Source organism: Natator depressus, chromosome 2 (genome assembly GCF_965152275.1).
Source record: "Natator depressus isolate rNatDep1 chromosome 2, rNatDep2.hap1, whole genome shotgun sequence".
In the NCBI taxonomy this organism is placed as follows: domain Eukaryota; kingdom Metazoa; phylum Chordata; order Testudines; family Cheloniidae; genus Natator; species Natator depressus.
Window position 1 is genome coordinate 180,497,970 of NC_134235.1, and position 23,461 is coordinate 180,521,430.

Genomic DNA, 23,461 nt, shown 5'->3' on the forward strand with positions numbered 1-23,461 from the left:
TACTGTACAACACTTTTGCCTCAAAATGTCTTATCCATCTCTTCTGAAAATGAATCTTCTACAAAAGTTTTGACAGTCAGAATTAAAAGAGTGTTCCATAGCTAAGACATATGGCTGTGTCCACTATTACGGTTTAGGATTTATACAATTCCATCAATGTGCATGGCATTTTACATATGAAACCAAGCTTGTAACATGAATGCTATTTGAGTAACACATTCCACAGCAAGAGGTTATAACCAAAGGGTGGAGTGTAGATAAAGGTGGCAACAGTGAAAGTTCATGAGATGTGTTATTGTTTCGCAGGGCTTGGTCATGACCCCTGCTGTATGTGCCTGAACTGTGGAGTAGTGGGTTACTTATACCCCTTTTATTCCCTTGCATGGGCTACCCATTTCAATGGGTAAAGGCAAGAAACTGCTCTTGGAAGGAGAAGACCAGCGAGCAACCAACCAAGCAGAAATGGCAGATCAAAGGGGATGAATGGGGGAATCAACAAAAGATGAGAAGTAGGCTGGCATAGCCTTAGAAGTAAGATGAGAAAAAAGAGTTTGAATTAAATAGCTTCATAGATTCCAAGGCTAGAAGGGACCATTGAGATCATCTAGTCTGATCTTCTGTATACCACAAACCATAAAACTACCCCAAAATAATTCCTAGAGAAGACCTTTTAGAAAAACATCCAATCTTGATATTAAAATTGTCAGTGATGGAGAATCCAACATGACACTTGGTAATTTGTTCCAATGGTTAATTATTCTCAGTGTTAAGAATTTACACCTTCTTTTCCGGGAATGGTGAACCGTGGCCACTGGGAGCTGCGGGGGTTGTGTGCCTGTGGACAGTCAACATCAGCAAAATGTCTTCAGCCCCCAATCAGATTACCCTGATGGGCAGCAGGCTGCCCACTACTGGTCTAGCTTCTACTTCCAGCCATTGGATTGTGTTATACCTTTCTCTGCTAGATTGATGGGCCTATTATTAAATATTTGTTAAGACTGTAATCAAGTTACCCCTTAACCTGTGTTTTGTTTAAGCTAACTAGATTGAGCTTTTTGAGTCTATTACTATAAAATATGTTTTCTAATCCTTTAATCATTCTTGGAGCTCTTCTCTTAATCTTCTCCAATTTAAATTCTTATTGAATTGTGGACACCAGAATTGGACACACTATTCCAGCGGCGGTCACACCAGTACAAAAAACAGAGATAAAACAACTCTCCTCTTACTTAAGATTCCTCTGTGTATGCAGCCAAGAATTGCATTTGCCCTTTCGGCCAGAGCATCATACTGGGTGATCATGTTCAGCTGATCATTCACCAGGACCTCCACATTTTTTTTCAGAGTCACTGCTTCCCAGGATTGAGTCCCCCATCTTCTAAAAGAACAGGAGTACTTGTGGCACCTTAGAGACGAACAAATTTATTTGAGCATAAGCTTTCGTGGGCTACAGCCCACTTCATCAGATGCACAGAATGCAACATAAAGTAAGAAGATAGATAGATAGATAGATACACATACATACAGAGAACATGAAAAGGTGGAAGTAGCCATACCAACTGTAAGAGGCTAATTAATTAAGATGAGCTATTATCAGCAGGAGGAAAAAACTTTTGTCGTGATAACCAAGGTGGCCAATTTAGACAGTTGACAAGAAGGTGTGAGGAGACTTAACATGCGGAAATAGATTCAATATGTGTAATGACCCAGCCACTCCCAGTCTCAAGTTAATGGTATCAAGTTTGCATATTAATTCAAGCTCAGCAGTTTCTCGTTGGAGTCTGTTTCTGAAGCGAGGATGGGTCTAGCCTAGACCAATCTACACAAGCGGTCCATTTCCTGGACACTACTGTGCTAATAAATGATGGTCACAAAAACACCACCCTATACCGGAAACCTACTGACTGCTATACTTATCTACATGCCTCCAGCTTCCATCCAGGACACACCACATGATCCATTGTCTACAGCCAAGCTCTAAGATACAACCGCATTTGCTCCAATCCCTCAGACAGAGACAAACACCTACACGATCTCTATCAAGCATTCTTAAAACTACAGTACCCACCTGCTGAAGTGAAAAAACAGATTGACAGAGCCAGAAGAGTACCCTGAAGTCACCTAATACAGGACAGGCCCAACAAAGAAAATAACAGAACGCCACTAGCTGTCACCTTCAGCCCCAACTAAAACCTCTCCAGTGCATCATCAAAGATTTACAACCTATCCTGAAAAATGATCCCTCAATCTCACAGATCTTGAGAGACAGACCAGTCCTCGCTTACAGACAGCCCCCCAATCTGAAGCAAATACTCTCCAGCAACCATACACCACACAACAAAAACACTAACCCAGAAACCTATCCTTGCAACAAAGCCCGATGCCAACTCTGTCCACATATTTATTCAAGTGATACCATCATAGGACCTAATCACATTAGCCAGGCCATCAGGGGCTCGTTCACCTGCACATCTACCAATGTGATATATGCCATCACGTGCCAGCAATGCCCCTCTGCCATGTACATTGGCCAAACTGGACAGTCTCTACGCAAAAGAATAAATGGACACAAATCTGACATCAGGAATCATAACATTCAAAAACCGGTAGGAGAACACTTCAGCCTCTCTGGTCACTCAGTAACAGACTTAAACGTGGCAATTTTGCAACAGAAAAGCTTCAGAAACAGACTCCAATGAGAAACAGCTCAGCTTGAATTAATATGCAAACTTGATACCATTAACTTGGGTTTGAATAGAGACTGGGAGTGGCTGGCTCATTACACATATTGAATCTATTTCCCCATGTTAAGTCTCCTCACACCTTCTTGTCAACTGTCTAAATGGGCCATCTTGGTTATCATGACAAAAGTTTTTTCCTCCTGATGATAATAGCTCATCTTAATTAATTAGCCTCTTACAGTTGGTATGGCTACTGCCACCTTTTCATGTTCTCTGTATGTGTGTGTATATATATATATATATATATATATATATATATATATACATATACATATATCTTCTTACTATATGTTGCATTCTATGCAGCCGATGAAGTGGGCTGTAGCCCATGAAAGCTCATGCTCAAATAAATTTGTTAGTCTCCAAGGTGTCACAAGTACTCCTGTTCTTTTTGCAAATACAGACTAACACAGCTGCTACTCTGAACCCCATCTTCTAAGTATCACCTACATTGTCTGTTCCTAGATGTATACATTTATATTTACCCATATAGCACATATTGTTTGCTTGTGTCCAGATGACTAAGCAATCCATATCATTCTCTGTCAGTGACCTTTCCTCTTCATTATTTACCGCTCCCCCCAATTTTTGTGTCATCGGTAAACTTTATTAGTGAGGATTTTGTGTTTTCTTCCAGGTCATTAATAAAAACGTTAAATAGCGTAGGGCCAAGAACCAATCCCTGCAGAACCCAACTAGAAACACACCCATTCAGTGATGATTCCCCATTTACAATTACATTCTGAGACCTATCAGCTAACCAGCTTTTAATCCATTTAATGTGTGCCATGTTAGTTTTATATTGTTCTAGGTTTTTTAATCAAAATGTCATGCAGTATCAAGTCAAATTCCTGAAAGAAGTCTAAATATATTATATCAACACTATTATCTTTATCAACCTCTATCAAACTTGTAATCTCATCATAAAAGGATGCAAAATAAGTTTGACAGAATCTATTTTCCATAAACCCATATTGATTGGCATTAATGATATTACCCTTCTTTACTACTTTATTAATCATGTCCTGTATCAGCCACTCCATGTTTGATTGCAGACTGACAGATCTCTAATTATGCAGATTATTCCTTTACCCTTTTTAAATATTGGCAGAATATTAGCTTTATTTTCCAGTCTTCCGTAACTTCCCTTGTGTTCCAAGACACATTGACAATCAACATTAAATGGTCCAGCAAGCTCCTTAGCCAAATATTTTAAACATTTTTGATGCAAGTTATGCGGACCTGCTGATTTAAAAATGTCTAACTTTAGTAGCTGCTGTTTAACAGCTTCCTAAGATATAAGTGGAATGGAAAGAGTGTTATATGCTATGATTGCATCATCTTTTTTCCCCCCAAATACAGACCAAAAATATTCATTGAACAGGTCTGTGTTTTCTGCATTATTATTGATTATTCTATCTTTCCATCTAGTAATGGAAAGTAATAGAAATAGGCAAGGACAAAAGAAATCAAAGCAGGGTGACTCAATTAGGGGGTGACATTCAGATTGGCAGGTGAGTAAAATAATTTAAAAAGCAGGACGTTGAATGGATTTGAGGCCTGTAATGGGAGAATTAGGAGGCTATAGAGCAGATGGTAGCCATTATGGCCAGATTAAGGCAGTACTGGCATTGGTGCTGGAACTAGGGGTGCCGCGCCTCCCTATCCCCCTCACTTGAAGTGGTTTCCATTATATGCAGGGTTCACAGTTTGGTTCAATGGCATTCAGCACCCCCACTATAAAAATTGTCCCAGAACCCCTGATTATGGGGCCATAGGCACACCATGACATGGGGTCCCCTATGGCCCTGCCACCCACTTGAGTGATATTTCTAGGCTCCCTCCCTCGTAGCAAGGGGTTCCCTTCCCTTGGGAGCAGTGGGGCCAATAAGAGGGCAGGGACAATAGTGGCAGGGATGTAGCAGTGAGTCCCAGAGTGGCTGGGACAGTAGCAGTGAGGCCCTCCAACAGTTAATCTGGACACAGATATATCAGCTGAGTTGGGCCAAGCCCACTGTACTCTTCTCCTACCACGTGCAGAATCCTCTATGGGGCAGGTGTTGGCAGGGCCTTAGCCCCTAGAGCAATGGATGCAGTAGTGGGCTTAAAAAAAAAAATTAAGGCTATCTGACATAAAGTCAAGGAGGGAAGGATAGGGCCAAGAACTGCAGAGAAATCCACTGTAGTGGATACACTTGAGCACCTGGAGATCATAGAGGATTGTATGGTGGGGGAATAGAGGGGAGGAGTGAGTAATGGTGGTGGCGAGCAAAGAGAGGAAACTGAGACACTAAAAGATCTGCAGGAGTGCAGTGGAGATTCAACAGAGGCAGCAGGTTGGTGAGTTTGCCCAGACCTGAAGGTGAAAGGAGATAGTAGGAGAAAGAAATTGGAAGAGAAACAATGTGAGGAAAGTAGAGACCACAAAGGGAAGAGGCTGTTGGACTAGTAATAGCTGAACAGCTGGGGCAATTACTCCTATTGGGGCAGAGAAATGTTTTGGGGCAGGCAGACCTGGCCATTCCCCAGGTGCCCCTGTGGAAGTACAGCAATGTCTCATAGGTGGTTTCCAGAACTCTTCCACATAAAGAAATCCCACTGATACAGCAGCTGTGTGCATTCTCATGTGATTTTCTAATTTGGAGAGGGGGGCAGAGGAAGGAAATTGTTGATCAGAAAAAACCTGGGGATATCAGTAGTATTTGACCAGAGAAGCAGAGATCTGGTATGAAAATACTGGACTTTCTGCAAAAACTGTGACCATGTGCAGGCACTTTCATCACAGAGAATCTAAATCACCAGTTCTCATTAGAGACTGGTTTGATGGGAGAAATTAACTTCATAAAAGGGTTTTAATAAACAAACACATGGTGAAATAATTATGTTCCATCACTCCATAGAGCACATTGTAGCAAAACCTGTTCCAGAGACAACTAGATGGTTTCACTCATTTGATGGAACCATAAAAGTATTTAAAAACTCTCCCACTATTCAAACACAAAGAAATAAGCTGCTGGTGAGCAGGGGATCTTGCAACTGCAAGATAGAAAAAAAAATAGAACTTAAATATTGTTAAGATTCCATTGGATCCTGTCAGTATGGTTTAAACAACAGTAACTATTCACCCTGTTTTGCTGCTAATGTAATCTCAGAAGCATCACACTAATTCCACTTACAGATTTTATGGTAACGTTTTAAATTAAAATGCCCTGAGTACACTCACCTACACATTCAATGTGGATTTAATAAGGTGGCTATATGTTCATTAAGTAGCAATTGATTATTAACTCTTCAGCATCCCACCAATGTGTACATTCAGCAAAGCTATGCTTGCACTGTCCTAAAGACAGCAACATACTTCATGACCTGGCTCTTTAACACATCAAGCTATAAAACAGCTTGTTCCTTCAGTGCACGTTATGAGACCAATCCGGCTCCCATTAGGGTAAATGGTAAAGTTCCAGTGACTTCAGTGTTAGCAGAATTGAGATCTGTTAATGGCTTGCACTGAGGGATAGAACCACAGTAGACTGGAAAAATGCATTGTCTTAGAAAATATATTAACTAACAAGAGAGGTAATATTTCTCCCATTTTAACCAGCTCTAATTAACATGCAAGAGTTGCTATCTAATCTAGACTATGGGTAGGATTTCCAAAGGTGTCTAAATGGTTTAAGAATGAATAATACCCCCCCACTTTCCCAAAAAACACACAATGTGTTTTTTGGGAAGGGGGGGTGAGAAAACCTGTATTTGTGCTGGAAATGGCCCACCTTGATTTTCATGCACGTTGTAAGGAGAGTGGTCACTTTGGATAGGCTATTACCAGCAGGAGAGTGAGTTTGTGTGTGTGGTTTTTGGAGGGGGGTGAGGGGGTGAGAGAACCTGGATTTGTGCAGGAAATGGCCCGCCTTGATTATCATACACATTGTGAAGAGAGTGGTCACTTTGGATGGGCTATTACCAGCAGGAGAGTGAGTTTGTGGGGGGGGGGGGCGGAGGGTGAGAAAACCTGGATTTGTGCTGGAAATGGCCCAACTTGATGATCACTTTAGATAAGCTATTACCAGCAGGAGAGTGGGGTGGGAGGAGGTATTGTTTCATGGTCTCTGTGTATATAATGTCTTCTGCAGTTTCCACAGTATGCATCCGATGAAGTGAGCTGTAGCTCACGAAAGCTCATGCTCAAATAAATTGGTTAGTCTCTAAGGTGCCACAAGTACTCCTTTTCTTCTTTTGTATGTTGGACATGGGTTACCACTGCAGTCATCGTGTTCACAACTGGTGCAAGACTGCAACTTTCCAGGATTGTCTAAGCATCTCCATTTTTGTGACAAAAATCAATATCTTTGCCATCTACATAAAGTGTTGGTAGGCCATTCATTTCCATTACATAGGAGGCACACATGGCTTTGGTTTTATCAACATTTTTTAGTCCCATAGATTTTGCAGCTCTCCCAAATTATCTGTGGTTGTTCAGTCGTCTCTCCAAGTAAGGCAACGTCACACATGTTTGAGGTCCGCTAAACAGGAATCTTTATATTTCACAATTCCGATTTTGGCCTCCATCAGCTTTGTTATCAGATAATCTACTCAATCATTAAATAATTTAGGTCAGAGAAAGCATTCCTGAGTCTACTGAAAGGCAGTCTGTAATACAACCATTGACTCTCACATAGCTAAATGAACTGTGGTACAATTCTTCCACTAGACACACTAAGCTCTCGGGCACTCCATACTAGGTAGCAGTATCCATAGTGCTGATGGATATTCCTTTTTTTTTTAAATACTTTGTGATCTAAGGTTTAAAAAATGTGGTTAACTTTTTTCCTCCCTTATTACTCTTATATGCCTCCTTTTAATGTCTTGCCTCCTGCCAGTACTGGGTGTGGGTGTGCCAAAATACATTGAGATAATCTGTTCTCCTTGAAATCTAGTGTGAAAGCCTGTTCTTGGGAGGTTTCCAATTCAGTTGTGAAGACCCAAGGATTGGATAGTTCAGGTAGCATTTTAACTTGGATGTATTTTTACTGATTATCTGAAGCAAACCGCTTCATTCGTTACCACTACTTGGGGCAGTCTGAAAAATGAAACCATGGTTTGAGAGAGAAAAAAAAACACATTTATGAGTGCAGTCCCAAATTAAATTAGCATGAGCACTGGAAGCCTTATCATTTTAGGGAGTGTAATCTGAACATATACTTATGTTTCAGATATACAAAATTTCACCTTGTACAGTAAATTATAAGTCTAAACTTCAAAACAATTTAATGCAAACGCCCACCATACTTTGAGACTACTAAAAAATCATCATCTAAACCTTAACCCAAATAATTAGTAACAAGAAGAAAAATTATCACACTAATAGGGAAATACAGAAAACTTCTCATGCTACCCAAACACAACAGAGCTAATGTCTATCCCCAAGTCATGAAATGTGCAGAAGGCGGGGTGGGAGTGGGAAAGCATCTGTAACAGCTAATTGAGCAAGTCCCCAATGAACTACAGAAGATCAAATCTTATTGATTGCTGATTAACAGTGTGGCAGAATGAATTTTGTCTTGTCCAAAAACACGGCCAGAAAGAACTGTTTCTTCACTGAGTGACACATATAATGATTTATAGGGATGCTGCTGCTAGCCACTTTTCCACTCTTTATTTGCTCAGACACAGAGACCATGCATCTGCATGCCTGAACTTAGGGCCAATCATCCTGCTAGTTGCTTGCATGCAACTGATGGGATAATTAGGCCCCTCAAGTTTGGGGATGTAGACAAAAATACAATTATTTTCACTTATTCAGTGCAATTCCCTTGTGCATTTGTGATTCCTTTACTTAAAGGAAAGCTCAGTTTATAATGGTTTCAGTGTGGGAAGAAGACCTTTTGCTAGTTAAGTGTAGCATGTGTTTTTTCTTTAAAATATTTCTACCACCAGTACGTCCCACCCTCAATGACAAGCCCTCACCGGTCCATTAAACAACCAAAGAGTTCCGCACACCCAAACATTATACAATCAGAATTGGGTATCCAAAATTTATCGACTCATATGAATTTTTTGCAGTGTTGTTTTAGTTGTCTTGGTCCCAGGATATTAGAGAGACAAGGTGGGATCAATTTGGTCCAATAAAAGATATTACCTCACCCACCTTGTCTCTACTCCTATGAGCTCCATTATGCTGAATGCTCATCTGTTCAATCACTTGCATTTAAGATCGTTGTAGGAACTTTCAGTTCCTCATTCTGATGGTGAATAGAAAAAATGAATTATAAAAATTCATATTAAAAAGATACTTTGCCAAAAATTTATCATTTGTACTGTGGTTACACCCAAAGATTTGAAACACGATTGGGGTCCCATTATGCTAGTTGCTATACAAACACATGGAAAGACATACTTTGAAGATCTTACACTCTATCTACTGTATTGCATATAACAACCTGTAATCTACTTACATTATTGGTTTTGTAAACTCTCAATTACAGATTGGCCCAAAATAAATCCTTGAGCTTTGGGAAGTGTAGCTCGAGATTCAGGTCTGAGTTTCATGGCTGCTTCTTCTCTCCATTAGGGAACAAGCCAAAACCCCAGCCCCCAAGTCGCCTAGTTCCAAACTTTGGGGGCTATCGCTAATCTAAATATAGAAAATAGAAAGGGCTGTGCCCTGGTTTCAAATGCTAAATCCAAAGCAAAACTATCATCAAACCATTTTAAATATATAGCATCCAAACAAGCTCAATGAAATTTAGTTTGCTTTTCCTGCTTTGACAGAGGTTGTCACTGGTACTTCCACCCTCCCCTTTCTTCTGGGAAAAGAAAATATTTTCCATGTGATCTGACAAAAGAGACTGATAACTTTTTATTTCATACACTGTGGACGTGCTGTACCAGCCAAATGACCTTCTTTGTGTCACCCTTCAAGGAACTTGGCATCTGTTATAAAATTCAGGTTACACTTTCCTTCTATTAAAAACATTTTTCCACTCTCAGTGTCAGATCAGCCAAACTCAGACTGATATTGCCAATGTGTCTAGTCTGCTACATACAGTAAGTGGAATCTACAAACACCTGGTCATTCTTTCCTTACATCCCTCTCAAAGAGGAGACATAAAGCTATTGACTGGGTTTGACAATGAGGAGAGACATGAACACAGCCTCTCCCACTTAACTAGGGACCTGATTTCATCAAAGTTAAGCATGTGCTTAAGTGCTTTAAGTCCTACCGAAATTGCTAAAGGATCTGACCCTGTACTCACTGAAGTTAACAGTAAAGTTCCCATTGAACTCAGTGGTGCAGGATAAGATCCTCAGCTGGTGTAAATTATCATAGCTCCTATTACTTCAGTGGAGCTAAAACAATTTACACAAGCTGCTTAATGTAGGCCTGGCTTGACATAAGTAACATGCTGCATTTTTAGTGGGCCTCATTGGGAAGGTGAATGGAAGGTTAAGTCATAAACAGGGGCTTGACAAACAGTACGCTGGAGTCAGGATGTCTTTACTAGCTAAGATCAGTAGCAACACCCTGATGCTAGGGACTACGGGACAAGGTAAACCTGGATTGTAATGATCCACATGAACAGCACACGGACAGAACATGCTGTACAGGAACTGATTCCTGCAAAGTGACTAAGCTAATCCGAAAATGTGTGATGTAATGTATAGCAAATTCAATGTAATGAGTAAATGTATATAAAGGAAAAGGTTGTCTGTGTGGTACACCCTATATCTACCCCCTACACTTGCATCTGATAGCAAAGCTACGCTAAGTTATCTGCCCAATAAAGAAACAGGAGTGATGAAATCCAGAGACAGAGTGTTTTAGATCCCAGAGAACTGCATGAAGTGTTCTCCCAGAACTGGACAAGGTGTTCGCAATAAGCCAAATGGAAAAGGTCTTGGAGGGAATCCCACCACTTAAGTGCTTTGCTGCTTTAGGGTTTAGGTTGGATAATGGTAACATATAATGAGAATGAGAGCTCTTGACTACCCTTCTCTAGATACTTGCCTGTGATACAAAAATAGATGTTGACCATATACCAGAAAAATGGATCTATGTAATAAAATTCTGTTGGTTGCCTTTGCTGGACTTCGTTCATTAATCCGTCTCCCGATGCAACGGTTTCTAAAATTCCAATCTCCTGAGTGGTTCCAAACAACCTCCACTCAAAAAAATAAATAAATAAATCCAACACCCAGAAAAGCTTTTTTTCCCCCCTCACATGGTAATTTCCCCACAAAAGCAGCCTGACTATTCATCTTGCACCACTGACAAAATTAAAGTCTAAATTTCTCACAATCCTTCAGGATAGAAACATACATTGGAACTATATACACCACAGGAAAGGGGAGTTTCCCAAGTTTCCAATGGGATATGTAGAATGAGTGACATCTCCAAGTGAGGGACATAAGAGAGGTATGATGGCATAGTATGCTTTAAAAGGTTTTATTGACATTCATTTGAGATGACCTGCATAATTTACCCAAAGACTCACCACTCATGAGTGAAATGAATATACCAAACTCATGTCAATCTTCATGCCAAACCACAGCAGCATGTGTTCTCTCTCTGTCTAATATGTTACATAAAAACTGTGGTAAGGAACATTATTTAAGTTGTAAAATGAAGTACTCAAAAGTTAGGAAATGTCAGATTTAAGGTTGCTTGGGAAACCCACGACATCTAAATCCCCTGCCCGCCCTGTGTGCAGATGCATTATAATTCAGTCTTTAATGACAGGATCGTATACTATTTTTCCCACAGGACCACTGCTTTATTCAGTGCACAGGATGGACACTGTTCCGGGAATAAATTGGGGCTACGTAGTGAATGAGACTTTTGTTTGTAGGATCCCTGCTTCATTTGCTCTAGAAGTTGGAGATTTTTATAACACCAGCTCCCCATAACAGATTAGCTTGAAGTTAAAATTGTTGCATTGATACCATTTCTTATGTGAAAGTGACAAGTATTATTAGCTCATTTTACAATAGGGAACTGAGGCACAGAGAGATTAAGTGACTTGCTTAAGGCCACACAAGAAGTCCATAGTGGGGCTGGGAAATGAACCCTGACCTCCTGAGTCCCAGTCCACAGGCTTAACTACATGCCATCCACCCCCAATCCTCATTCTAACTCCTTCTGGTTATTTTATTTCTATCGATAACCTAAAATGTATTGTTTAAATCACAGTGGGAAAATTGCATGTGAAAGATACCTATACTGCACATTAGAGAGCCTGGCATGACCCAGTAGGAGGTCAGAGTGCAAATACAGAAGATAGCTAGGGTAATGGTTTAAGAATGCTGCTGGCTCATCCCTCATAACCAGCAAGTTCACTCACAGCAACATGCAAATTCAAGATTTAATCAGGTTAATCAGTTAAAGATTGGTCACGCACAGGAAATCATGCAACTGCCATCCCCATCTACTCATAAAACAGTGGTGTTGCCAGCTCAGTTTGTTAGGTTTGAATTCTAGAAGGAAAAAGGAAATAATAGGGGATAAAATTTCTTGACCAAGAGAACCCAGGCGTGCAACAAATGCAATCATCTGCACAGGTACGTATAGTAGGAAAGCATGACACAGGGGTCCTGCTCTGAATGTTGGCATTTTGTTCCATGCTTCAGCTAGATCCAAATCTATGTAAAGAGTATAAGTTTCCCACTAGTGATAATACCTTAGATGTAACATTTGCTTCAGGCACATGTGAAGCTAATGAATGGACTTAGGCCCTCCATAATGACAGAGCCTACCAAGGAAACAGCAAAGCTTGCTAGCTTGGAAGGGCTGCATGGGGGAGCTCACAGCTGATATAAAGCAACTTAGATGGCTCCTACATCAATCACTTATCATCCTCTGGTGTTGGGGGCATGTTGAGGACAGGGCAGTGTGTACTTGCACTCCAGCAATGCTCAGCTGGCATACAGCCCCTTAGAAACCACAGCCAGCTGGCATAAGATGAGCAGCTGATAGACTGCTCTAACTTAGTGGAGCAGTGCAAATATCAGGAAGTCATAATCAGCACCCTGACTGCCCCTTCCCATCTTGCACAGAGCAGATCATGCCACAGAACAGAATATGGGCCACATACTTAAGACACTGGAGGATCCAAATTTGACAGACTCAGGCCAAGATATCATCATATCACAAATGATGATACCTCTGAAAAAGGCCATGCAGCAGGAGCCCAACCCTAGGGGTCTATTTGCCTGCGCAGTCAGTGCACCGTCCCCACACCCCATCCCATCCCACCACTACTTGCAGTCCATCCCAGAAATATGAGCTCAATCAGGCAGATGTTGAAACAGCATCCATGTCTCTCTTGTGACATAACAGTAATGTTCTCACTTGAGGTTAGGATTCAATGAACCCCAAATCAGAAATTTAGGATCTCCTACTCCTAATAAATACCAAGGGAAGAAGAAATCCTACATGCTTCCTAACCCACACCCCACTCAACATTAGCTATTCATATTAAAATGTTTATTAGCTTGCCCTGCCAATGTATCCAGGACATATCATCTCTGTTCCTGAGGTCACATTCCTTGTGACTGTGCTGGCAGACTGAGAGATAAGCCCAAAGCCCATAAGTGCCATGTCTGAATTCATGGGCTCATATAGCTTGCAAACGGAGATTACAAGAGCAGGTGGTCAGCTCGTTAAATCCAGCCTCCTCCTTTTTCACCACCCTCTCCCCACCCCCAAACTTTCTGGATTGTGAATGAGTGTGCCTAGTCTTTTAAAAGCACACCAACTGTACTGCTAAACTCTTTAATGCATTTGGTGTAAGAGCTCAGTGACAAGAATCTGCAGCTGTTCAAGGGATGATGAGGTGGGTGAATGGTAGCCAGATCTGAAACATCTACCTCAATTTAGAGGCCTATCATTATATGTATGTGAATGCAGAGGAGCGGGGGGGGGGGGGAGGGAAGAGAGAGGGGAAAATAGAAAACTCAAAGTTTTTCACACACACCCCCTCCCCAAACACAATAAAATATTCAGGATTGGATGGTGATGACTAACACTTATATGAATCAGGCCATACTGAAACTTAAAACAGCAATAAAAATAATGTTGCCATAATTAAAACTTCTTTTTTGTTTAAAGTGGATCATCAATACGCTATTAAGTGTTACAATACACAGCTCTGGGGACATGGCTTTAAGCCAATTTAAAGGGGTTTAATGTTAGAGGGCAAGACGAAAAAGAGATGTAAGATGGTTTGTACATGAAATAGAAGAGCACTGGAGAGGACACAGGATGTCCACTAATGCCCAGTTACTGTAGTTTTATAGGCCTTTCCAATTTGCCAACAAGAATACTAGTAAACCCCCCTCACGTACACACACCAGAACAAGCCTTTTGTGCCCCCTGTAACCAAACAATGTTTATAGTGTTTAATGTATAACGTTCAGTGTTTTTAGTTTTCAACATTGCAAGCAGAGCTGGGTAAATGCTAAAATTAAAAATAAAAAAATCAACTAGTATTCACTTATATTTAAAAGTGCATGTGATTTGGCTGTTCATACCCTTTTTGTGTTTGCTTTCTGTGAACATCTGAGTGAACAAGTGCCACTGTACCAACGTTTGCAGAAAGCGAATTTTAAGCTAACACACAAAGTATGCACACCAGAAAAGGCAAGTTTTATATAGATGGGACACAGACTGACACAACAGGGTTTCTACATCTTTCTCCTTAGACTCAAGTCCTATATGGCTCCCAGTAGGCCTGTGCATTGGGATTTGTGGGGGCAGGGCAGGAGCTGTTGAAGACAGCTGATAAATCCACTGGCCACTGGCCTGTGTAGTGCAAAGGCACTATAGCAGTGTGGGCTGCTTGTGGCCTCAAAGCTGGATGTGTCAGTTTATGTTGAATTGGAAGTTTACAACAAATTGTTTTGTGCTATTGGAATATTAATTTACAGCAATTGCCTCTCTTTAAAAATAGTAATGCCGGGCACGACTGGCCACACATTGTAAGTATGCAGCGTCTGTAAGAGGGAATGTTTTTAGTAGGTAGAGCAGGGAACTAGAAGTCAAATTTCTTATCCTAGCTCTGCCACTGGCTCAGTGCTTGGCTTTGACAAAGTTACTTAGGCTGTATGTGCCTCTATTTGCCAATGTATAATATAATTATTTACCTGCCATACAGGGGTTTTGTTAGGGTTAATTCATTAATGTTTATAAAGATCATCAGATGACAGTTGCTAAAGATCATCTGAGATCATCAGAGGACAGTTGCTATGGAAGTGCAAAGCACTGTTAAAATACCAGAAAAAGATTCAAACACTCATGCATACTTTTTTGGTGGTTTTTTATTTGTATTTTTAATTATCCTCTTGCAAGCTTGAAAGTAAATACCACTCTACTCCTTTACTTCTTCCAGACTGACAAACACTAATTCCTCTCTCTGCTCCTTCAATTTCTACGGGGGAATAAGGTAACATAGTGCATACTTACTTCCTTGTTTGTCATCAGCATTATTAATGTTATCAATAATGTCAATACAGTTCTTGGCACAGGATGTGTTGCTAATATGACTTTGCTCCCTCTGCTGGCTGCTCTGGGACTCTACAGAGAGTTTAAGCTACTAAATACAAAACCCAAGTCTATTCCCTATCACACTATAATGATGCTTAAGTAAATCAAATTTATGCCTTAACTGTCAGTGTCCCTTTAACTTTTCCCTCGTACCTTTGCTGAAGATACTTGTACCTCTAAAAATAAGTTGTGATATTGATTTGTCTGTATTAAAAATTAATTATATTCATTTGCTTTGCTTTCGATAATTGTAGCAGGAAACCAGTCCCACATCTCTACTGTCCTAACACCAAGGTACACTCTTTCAGACATTGCATTATAGATGAATTTGACATGTACTGAGTGGTAAGCATTTCCTTTCAAGCATTAAACAGCAAAACATACCTGGAAAATTTTCCTGCACAGATCTGCTGATGACACAGTTGTCTTTAGTGTGGCAGGTGCTCTGAGAATCATACTGTTTTAACATTGACTTTAGCTGTTTGTAATAAAGAGGTTGTTTTTTTTTTTTAAGGACTTTCATATAGGATATTTCCCTGTTGTGAGAAGAGCTCACTCAGAAGTTTGGAAATGCCAGATTCTGCCCCCTTGTCCATCTGCATTATGATACAGTCTTTAATTACATGATCACATGCTATTTTTCCCCCAGAACCCCAGCTTCTCTCAGTATATGGGATGGACACACAAGGAGGTAGAATTAAGGTTGCCTGGACAACTGTAAATCTGACATTTCCTAACTGTTGAGTACTTGACTTTGCAACCTAAATAACTTTCTAATGTGTGTGTGCACACCGTTAATTTCTAAGGCACAAGCTATGCCACTGGCTCAGGCACCTGCTAGGACTGTTAAGTGAAAGCAGAACACTGGGACTGGAAAAGACACTGCAACCACATTCCACAGCAGCCATGACAACAGCAAAGCAGCTCAGAAAGGGTCAGGTGCAATTCAGGCTAGATCTTAATTATCTTTCAAGAACTGGGTCAAGCATCTGTAAATTTCATGCTGGGGGTTGTATTTGTATTTGTTTCTGGCTTTAATCAGCTTTCACTTGACATCTCATAACTTTCATAACCCACAAGTTGTTTTCCTTACTTGCTGGGATAAGAGGAACTTGAGACCAACACAATTCCCAGACTGAAAAACTAGAAGGTCTAGGGAGCAGATCTGAAAACAAGTTCTTGGAAAAATATGTGCCCCTCTAACTGCAGGTGATTCACTTAGGTGAACATTCACAAGGAATATGGGGTTGAGGGAGGGGACGTCAATGTGCAGTTAGGAGCAGGAAAAGGAATAGGGTTATACAGCAAAATTATTTTGTTGAGCAGGCAAAGGCCTCCCCCACTTATTACAGTGTGTATCAAGCATTGCCAAGTTGGTTTCGGGGGATGGCGGGGGGAAGCCAACCCAACGTTGTGTCTTCATGTGCTGGGACGCAAAGTATTAATTAATAGAGTTCTCTTTGGTCTGAAGACTGTTGCTAGAAGGAAGCATAAGCACTAGTCAGACAGGGTAGATTTATGGCTATGAGCCTAAACTACACATTGTTCAAACACCACTGGCTTTCCTTCCTCCCCAGTATTTTGGTAAGTAGAACAGTCTAAAATGTGGTTTGTACCACAGATCTATATAATTTATTTGTAACAGATTCAGCCAGAGAGTAGGCAGAAAAGTTGTAACTACTTTAACAAAAATACTAAAAGTAAATACTAAAATAAAATACTAAAACTTCCCAACAGATTTGCTCTGAGCTGCTGACAGGTGTTATGTTCATCATCTCGCCCTGTAGATTAGAGCCAAAGTCACAGAATGTTTCAGCTGAAGAAGAAAAAAAAAATCCTGACACATCTCCCAACCTTCTCACAGACCTATCACTTTGCTGTGGGGGAGTTGCAAGTTTTTTATAAACCCTGGGTCAAATTCAACCTTGCAGTGTGAACAGTTCTATTTTGTTTCAATGTTGCTCCTATTTACATGGCAGTTGAATTTGGACCTGTGATTGCGGCTATGCAAAATAGCTCTGAAAGAAAAAAAATAAATCACAGACTGGTACTTCAAAGGCATAATTTTGTTCTCATTATTTTAAAGTTCACAGATCAAATCAGCCATAGACAGCAGAGGGCTCCTTTTGAGCCCGATTCAAAGCCCACTGGAAGTCAATGGGAGCCTTTCCATTGACTTAAAAAAACCCACTTTGGATCAGGACCTTTGATAGAAGGATAAGGAATCAGGACCCACCTCCTCACTTGAGCCAAAATGGACCTTCCCATGTCTGTGGAAGAAACTCACACAACAGAGCTTCTACGGCAGTCACGACACAGCAATATCTGAGTGTTCTCTCTAATTAGGCAGAGGTGTGCTAGAAAGGGGAGAAAGAGAGAGAACATATAATGGCATGCTATAAACATTGTATTGACCTGAGTTTGGGAAGACCTCCTCATTAAAGACTGGTGAAGCAGGTCAAACCAAACAAGTGCCAATAAAACCTTTACACAACACTATTTTGTAGGTTGTATACACCACATGTGTTATAGAAAAAGCTATTTTAGGAATGCTTCAGAGAGATTTTTAATAAAGGATTTTGGTATCCCATCACCTGTAAAGCCAGGCACCTTGATTATTAGGAGTCCAACTACACAAGGCTCTGGGGGAGAGGAAGTTTACATATAAACATTTCTACAAATATGACTTTTAAAAGCTGTTTCTATACCTAAAGGCTACTCAAACTGGAAATTCAGCTCTCTGGGAAATTCCAACATTTTGACATTTGTTTTTGTTCTGAATCAGAAAAAAAAAAAAAGGCCGAGATTTAAATGTTTCCCACAAAATGAAAATTCAAAAATAAAAATTAAATTTGGAACCATTGAGATTTCATTTTGACAAGGCAAAAGTGTTTTCTTTCAATACATAACATAGCACAATATAAAATACATTATATGTAATAATACAATTAAACTAATATTTTATTACACGAAACTCAAAGTTAAATGAATCAAAATAAGCAAGTTGAAATGAAACGTTTCAATGTTATTGAAACAAGAACAGAACAAGTTGTTTCAACTTTTTCCTGTAAAGATTTAGTTGAAATAGACACATTCCTACAAAATATTTAGATTATGATAAACATAATCCTGCATTTTCCTCTGGAAAACTGCTTTGTCAATACAGTTTCAGCTAGCTTTACTAAAAAGGTCAAAGTTAAACTCCTTCACCTTAAGCCCATTCAGGTGTAGAAGCCAATGCTGAACTCCCCCATTGTGAAGCTGGAAATCATAGAATATCAGGGTTGGAAGGGACCTCAAGAGGTCATCTAGTCCAACCCCCTGCTCAGAGCAGGACAATCCCCAACATATGGTCTTGTTCCGTTCTGGAGGGGTCTTTTTTAATCTATCTTTAAACCACTGATGCTGCCCTTTTTAGTGTATCCAAGAAGTAGGCCTGTTTATAACAATCATGATGCAGTGACAATCTCATAAGAATGGCCATACTGGGTGAGACCAATGTTCCATTTAGCCCAATATCTTGCCTTCTGACAGTAGCTAATACCGGGGCTTCACATGGAATGAACAGAACAGGCAATCATTGAGCGATCCATCACCCGTTGTCCACTCCCAGCTTCTGGCAGTCAGGAGCTAGGGACACTCAGAGCATTGAGTTGCATCCCTGCCCATCTTGGCAAACAGCCATTGATGAACCTATCCTCCATGAAATTATCTAATTCTCTTTTGAACCCCGTTATACTTTTGGCCGTCACAACGTCCCCTGACAATGAGTTACACAGGTTGACTGTGAGTTGTGTGAAGGAGTTCACAGTCGTACAGCTTGCAATACTGCATTACCAAAGCCAGCATCATCTCGAGCCTGCTGGGTGAGTGCATAATACGATGTAAACGTGTGGACGGACAACTAGGTAATATCCTGGATCAGCACTTGAGCTAGGAAAGCTGCCGAAGAGGTTTGTGGCCTGGTTGAATGGGTGGTTACAATTGCTGGAGGGGGCACCTTGGCCTGGTTGTAGCAGTAGGGGATACAGGCAGCAATACAAAAAGAGATCCTCTGGACGATCTTTCATCCTGTTGGCCACTGCGGCGACTTATGAAAAGGCATTGAGAGCCTCTCAGACTGAATGCCTTTATCTGAAGTCGAGCATGTAAACTGTTTCCATTTGGCCAGGTAGGTTGCTCTGGTAGAGGGTTTTCTGTTGCCCCGCAGGACCTGGACACCAGCTGAGCACAGCCAGTCATCTGCATTCAACCATGCAGCAGTGCTGTCACGTTCGGATGCAACAGTCTGCCATTGTTTTGAGACTACAGGTCTGGCCAGAGCGATAGCTGTAACGGGGCAGCCACCAAGAGGTCCAGCAACGTGTCAAACTGGTGTCAAACGTGTCAAGCTGGCACTATGAGGATTACTTTTGCTCTGTCCTGCTTGATCTTCATGAGAACTCTGAATTAATGGCACTGGAGTAAAAACTACTGGAGGGAAGGCATACACCATAGCTCCTGACCACAGGAGCAGGAAAGCGTTCAACAGGGTGCCTCTGTCAGCCCCCCTGAATCAAACAGAAAGCATGGCACTTTCTGTTGTGCCTGGATGCAAACAAGTCCACCTGGGGAGTCCCCCCACCTTTGGAAAATGAGGCTGACTAACTCAAGATGGAGCAACCACTTGTGGCGAGACAAGACGGTCCTGCTGAGGTGATCTGCCAGAGTGTTCCTGGCCCCAGGGAGGTGAGCGGCCATGAGATAAATGGCGTCCTGAAAACAGAAAATTCCAGAGCCTGATGGCTTCTTGGCAAAGGGCTGAGGACCAGGCTTGCTTGTTTGTAAAGAACATAGTGGCAGTATTGGCCATCAGGACTTGAACCACCCTTTTATATGAGGCAGGAAATATTAACAGGCCAGGCTTACCACTTTGAGCTCCTTGACATTTATGTGTAAGAAGTGATCATGACTCCACCAACAACCTTGCATGCTGAGGTCGTCCAGATGGGATTCCCATCCCAGATCCAAAGCATCGGAAACCAGGGTGACTGACGGGGTTGGGGCCACGAAGGGGACTCCCTCCAACACCAATGCGGGTCCAATCACCAAACGAGCGACGACAGTATGTGGCCCGGAACCTTGACTACCTGGGTCTATGTTGCGTCTGCTGGGGACGTAGACCAACGCCAACCATGCCTGTAGGGGCCTGAGATGGAGCCGTACATGCTGGACCATGTAAGTGCAGGCCACCAAGTGGCCCAACAGCCTCAAACACATGTGAGCGGTGGTGAGAGAGTGGGTTTGCATATGTGAGATTAGGTCTGACATAGCGCGGAATTGGGCTTCGAGGAGGAAGGCTCTGGCCCGAGTAGAGTCAAGAACCGCTCCTATGAACTCTTTGCATTACACCAGAACTAATGTTTATTTTTTCTCGTTTATCAAGAGACCTAGATCCCAACATGTGGAGCAAACCAGCCCAAGGTGCTGCCTCACCTGATGCCAAGACCGACCCTTGATCAAATTTACCCATACCTCAACAACTGGCTGAACAACCTGACACCTCAGGTAAGTGGCCACTGGTGCCAGGCACTTTGTGAACACTCTCGGGGCTCACGAGAGACCAAAGAGCAGTGCCATGAATTGGAAATGGCACTGGCCGAACACAAAACAGGAACCAGCTGTGTCCTGGGAAAATGGAAAAATGCATCCTTCAAGTCGAGGGCAGCGTTCCAGTCTCCCGGATCCAGGGAGGCCAGGGAGATCATGCAAATCTTTTCCCAGTGGAGGAGATAATTATTTGTATGAGAAATACCAGTTTGGTGGAAATATCTGTGTCAGGTTGATTTTTTTAAAAGAATGGCTGCTCATTAAAGCTGATGGCAGGTCGGGGGGGGAAATGTTAAAATAAATCCCAGGAAAGACAGAAAGTCAAAAGTGCACAATAGATTTATTTACACCTGAGGTCACAGTTTATCACATGGATATCACCTTTACATATGTAGTATACCTGTATATATATTATACGCATTTCATTCACCATTGAAATGCAGCCCGCAATGAAGTGAAAGGGACCTCTGGCAGTGCACATTAACACTACACAATAGTTCAAGAGAGGGAGCATGAAGAATACTGTATCCAAGTGAAACAGCAGGGGGAATTCAGGAAGACAGAAAAATGTAATTAGCCAGTTGGAATTTGGCCAGGGACATATGGGCTAATACCTCTAACTTCTATGAAAGGTGCCATGGGATCTTTACTGACAGCAAGTGGTCAGGACCCTGATTTTTAAATAACCTAAGGAAGTTTAGACCTCATTATGTTTCAACAAGATCCACATTCTTTTGGAATGGTACAGATTCCTGCAGACTCCAAACTAGTGATGTTAATGATTCTTTAGGCTTTCCTTGCTGCCTCGATGTCTCACTCAGTTATTAGCAAGTTTATAAAAAGGAATACTACACACATACACACTGGCTACACACACACCCCCAACTCCACCTCATACCCCCAACTTAAGTTTAGTATTTCTTAAAGCCGTTAGCTCAGCCTGTTACTGATCATAAAGAATTCTATGATGTGGCTTTTTCACAGTTTTCCCACTCCCACTGGCTTGATTTTGGTTTTTTTGTTTTTTTTTTAAAAGAACACATTAAAACCAAGACCCTGGCCTCTTGCATGGGTCTGCACATACAACTGGAACAATTTATTTTGAAGAAAAGCATGCGAGGTTGTGTAATATAGCAATCATTAACAGGTGCACTGGAAGAGAGTCACATGAGGTCATGAAACCCAGTGTGAAAATCGGGAATTCTTGTGCAGAGTTAATGTTCTCATTAAGAATGTTGAAGAAAATGCGATATATGATTTAATACATGTCTCTAAAAATATTTAAGCTAAATTTAAGTGATATAAAACCCTAATTCCACTCTCAGAAGAGAATACAGATATTAGAGGGGGAGTCTATGTGCCCACTGATGCAAACATGTAAATCCTGTTAGTATTAAAAGGAATCACGTATGCATAGGAGAGAAGGGTAGACCCTCAAATGTTTCAAATTTCATGGTGGTATTTGTTACCAAACTACTTGTCAAACATACTGCTCTCCACAAAAATAATCCTGCAAAATCATCAAATCCCATTGAGCCATAATATGCAGTCTTTAACGAGCAAAACTCACTGGGCTAGTTTCTATGCTGGTGCAAATCAGTGCAGCTTCATTGACTTTAGTGGAACTATGCCAATTTAAACCATCCAAGGATCTGGCCCTTGACTTTACTGGCACTTAAGTGTGTTTAAGTGGTTGGCTCAATCAGGGCATAGTGCCCTATGTGCAATATGGTGACATTATTGTTGCTATCGAAACGTAACTTTTGCTTCTCTTGACTGTTATTGTGGTGTTAACTCTAAAAATGTTGCATTAGAGGAGATTTTTGCATTGAATATTTTTTACCCCGTTGACTGCTCCATTTAAGAGAATACATTCAGCAAATGCAAGTCTACACACTGAATTCTTCCATGTACTAAATGCTTAAAAAAAATCTATGAAAATGTTAAAGTTTTTGTACAATTATGTTTTAAATAATTAAACTGCGGGCTTCATAAATTCCTGCCCTCCCGCCCCTATTTTTGCCCAAAGGTCTCCCTCTCTGACTAATATCCACAGATTGCCATGAGTTGTCACCAACACAAGGCAGTCCTACCATGTCATAGAGTCACAGACTTGCAAGTGCTGCATTGATCCATTGACATGTATTTGCTCAGTGAAGCAGACTCCTTGGAGGAAGTCAATATCTGCTCATTATTTCAATGTTTTAGCCTCTCTATGACTTGTGTCTGTATAATACAGGAAACCACTAGCAAATTTAAGGGAGATTTTCCAGGATGCTGAAGAAATGGGTTATGAGCATCCCCACCCCGCCCCAAACACAAATCACTTTAAATCTCAATTATATTTATACGGGCAAAGCTCAGGTTAAGAAGTGATAAGATAAATATTGTATTAGGAGTAGTATTCTGGTCATGCCTAGAGCAGTGGTTCGCAACCTATTTGTCATTGTGGGCCCGGAGCTCGCAGCCTTTAGCACACAGCGAGCACTAATTGGGCAGCATGTGGCCTACAGGCTGATAACCGCTGGCCTAGAGGCTCCAACCAGTTTCAGGAGCCCATTTTGCTGGACCCTGCACAAAGGTCATAGAA

At 41.2% G+C, this 23,461-nt stretch overlaps 2 long non-coding RNA genes across 2 annotated transcripts in view; one reads left to right on the forward strand and one right to left on the reverse strand.

Annotated features, from left to right (window-relative positions):
* The window catches only part of LOC141981631 (uncharacterized), a 497,067-nt gene that overhangs the window by 168,358 nt on the left and 305,248 nt on the right, over window positions 1–23,461 (reverse strand). Inside the window, exon 4 of the long non-coding RNA XR_012637867.1 lies at window positions 17,519–17,639. This is a non-coding gene — a long non-coding RNA (uncharacterized LOC141981631). The remainder of the gene's footprint in view (window positions 1–17,518; window positions 17,640–23,461) is intronic.
* Window positions 13,439–23,461, forward strand: part of LOC141981632 (uncharacterized) — a 32,115-nt gene continuing 22,092 nt past the window's right edge. The window contains exons 1-3 of the long non-coding RNA XR_012637868.1: window positions 13,439–13,573; window positions 15,128–15,181; window positions 20,708–20,829. This is a non-coding gene — a long non-coding RNA (uncharacterized LOC141981632). The remainder of the gene's footprint in view (window positions 13,574–15,127; window positions 15,182–20,707; window positions 20,830–23,461) is intronic.